This window comes from Cydia splendana, chromosome 6 (genome assembly GCF_910591565.1).
Source record: "Cydia splendana chromosome 6, ilCydSple1.2, whole genome shotgun sequence".
NCBI classification, from domain to species: domain Eukaryota; kingdom Metazoa; phylum Arthropoda; class Insecta; order Lepidoptera; family Tortricidae; genus Cydia; species Cydia splendana.
The window spans coordinates 4539484-4542819 of NC_085965.1; positions in this window are offsets into that span (position 1 = coordinate 4539484).

Genomic DNA, 3336 nt, shown 5'->3' on the forward strand with positions numbered 1-3336 from the left:
GAAGTAGTTGAAAAGGTTGAAAAAGTTGAATAAGTAGGAGAAGTCGAAGTTGAAGTTGAAAAGGTTGAAGAAGTTGAATACGTAGGAGAAGTTAAAGTTAGAGAAGTTGATGAAGTTGAAGAAGTAGGAGAAGTTGAAGAAGTAGGAGAAGTTGAAGTTAGAGAAGTTGAAGAAGTTAAAGAAGTAGGAGAAGTTGAAGTTAGAGAAGTTGAAGTAGGAGAAGTTAAAGTTGAAGTTGAAAAGGTTTAAGAAGTTGAAGAAGTAGAAGTTGAAGAAGTTGAAGTTGACGAAGTTGAAAAGGTTGGAAAAGTTCGAGTTGGAGAAGTTGAAGTTAGAGAAGTAGAAGTTGAAGAATCGTGGAAGAAAAGGTTGTTGATTCCCCATACAAACTTCCACCCCCTTTTTCACCCCCTTTAAGAGGGATTTCTGGGATAAAAAGTACCCTATGTCCTTCCCCGGGACTCAAACAATCTCTATACCAAATTTCATGAAAATCGGTTCAGCCGTTTAAGCGTGAAGAGGTAACAGACAGACAGACAGACAGACAGACAGACGGACACACTTTCGCATTTATAATATTACTAGCTTTTGCCCGCGACTTCGTCTGCGTGGAATTAGTGACAGCAGCTAAAGTAGGTATGGCGCCTGGATAATTCTAATAGCAATGATTCAATTCGCGCATTGCTTGCTTCAATTATTAGGCAATTCATTAACTCTTTCAATTCCACCCCCCTTTGCACTCTCTTCAGGGATGATTTCCGACATAAAAACTATCCTATGTCCTTCCCCGGGACTCAATCCCTATACCAAATTTCAACTAAATCGGTTCAGCGGCTTAAGCGAGAAGAGGTAACAGACAGACAGACAGACAGACACACTTTCGCCTTTATAATATTAAGTATTGATATAGTATGGATAGTATGGATTAATTACGTTTTGGCAGAAATTGGCTTTACGACGGGATAGGGACTGGACAAGGATAGGGGTGGGGTCTGGGTATATAAAAAAATATTTTGTGCTTTTCAGTGGGTTGAATTTTTGAAAGGACCTCAAAAGGAAACAACGGAACCCTTATACCCCTTATAGGATCACTCGTGCGTCTGTCTGTCTGTCCGTCTGTCACAGCCTATTTTCTCGGAAACTACTGGACCAATTAAGTTGAAATTTGGTACACATATGTACATTAGTAACCTAAAGATGGTCATTTTTTATAATTTTAAAATACATAGGTTCGAAGTTATTTAAGAAAATAGCCAAAAATGACCATTTATCTCCAAAACTACTGGGTCTAAAATATTGAAAAAAAATATATACAAAATAGTTCTTTACCTATAGATGACAGGAAAACCTTTTAGAAATGTGAAGTCAAGCGTGAGTCGGAATTATGTACGGAACCCTAGAAACGCGAGTCTGACTCGCACTTGGCCGGTTTTTTTAAAGAAATTATATTAAGTTATTTTGCTTTTATGTTTGTTTTTTTTAATTGATTTATTTATATTTTTACTTTTTTATTTCACGTTATTTATTTTTGTCTCATTATGACGATCGATTGATCTTGCTGCGCGCTCGTAATACAGGGACCCACTCCCTCTCCCACTCGCATTCGCACTCGCACTCTCAATCCCACTGAAAACCGCATCAAAATCACGGACAAACATACATACATAAATACATACCGGTCAAACTGAGAACCTCCTTTTTTTTAAGGCGGTTAAAAACGAAAGTAGTTGCTCTTTTCTGTGACCTAGACTTCGCAATTAGCTTAAAAAAATTAAAATAATTACATTAATTACTTTGCCGAATCTTTATTACAGCGAACTCAGAATAGTCGTCAGTGCCATAGACGCTACTGGAGTTAAATCTTTTATGTCAATTTCCGCGAATTTATATATTTTTTAGTTTTGTGCCTATAGATTACAGGAAAACCTATAAAGAAATCAAACGGGAGTCGACTAATCAAATCATAGCCGGTAATTCTATATACGCCACGCCTCTAGCCGCCTCATATTCGCGTCTAAAAATCAAATGGATTGATCGCGCCCGTTCCGCGCCGCGCCGCGCCGCCGCCGCGCCGCTTCGCCATCGCGTCAAAATCGCTCACCTAGCACACTTCATGCAACAAGGGTTTGTTTTTTCCGTGCCGCGTCTCGCCGCGCCGCCGCCGCGCCGCGCCGCGCCTCGCCGCCCGACATTCGCGTGCAAATCGCGCCACGCCGCGTTCGCAACGAGATCGCTTACGTAGGACACTTCTATGGGCATCAAAGGATTGATTTAGCCGCGCCGCGCCGCGCCGCGCCGCGTTCGCGCGTTGTTCGCCTACGTAAGACGTAGCGTTACGCTATAGAATTTCCAATTTGGCAAGAACCCTAAATGGCATAACAATCCCGTGTGGTGACTGTACAAAGCGTTTAAGAGGGGGTAACGTAAAATTTCAATCAAGAGCAAATGCCATAAAAAAAATCACACGGAAACTAGGCTATAGGCAAGACCAGACTAACCAAAACCTTGAAAAGTTAAAGTTAGCTCGTTCGAAAAAAATCACGAAAACATGTTAGCTAAGCATGCTATGCATGTGTAAGGTTAGCCGGAAGAGATCCCTTATAGGGATAGGTTCGCATTTGTACTTCCATTACTGTAATTTATATTTGTAAACCTGTGTTGTGTACAAAAATGTGATTACTACTACTACTACTACATGTCTAATTTTAATATTATATTTTCAGTTAGGTAGGTATGTATCGCTACCCTGCATACCCTAGCAAAAATTTGTTCTGTGAAATAGAAACCTATAAATAGCTGAGAGACCTGACGAGAATTTTTTTAAACAGAAGTACATTTTCATAGTAATTAAGATAATACCTATTAAGTTTCGCGAGTTTTTAGAGTCAGTAGCAGCATTTCAGCAGAAATTGTGGGTCACTCCTACAAGCGTGATGTGCTGAAATAAAACAGGTGGACATTTACTATCCCTCCTCCTGCCATACCGCTCAACAAAGTATCTCAACGAATACTTACGCTTCAATTTAAGGAACACAGGATATTCAAGAATCCTTTTCTGTAGACAAACAGGTAGATAGGTAGGAATTTAGATAAGAGTCAGCCAAGTCCCGCCGTGTGATCCTGCAGTTTTCCTCTGTACGTGCTCAGCGAGTACTTATCGCGGCTGATAAATCTTTGTGCGCTTATCTCTATTCGCCTCTGGAATGACCTTGCAGTGTTCGTTATAAAGAATAGACTGTTACTTCCTTGTGATGGAAGTTTGGCCCAGTTATGGAGTAATTAGTTCTTTCCACTGTATCTTCCTTTTTTAACCGACTTCAATTTCATAGAAGGAGG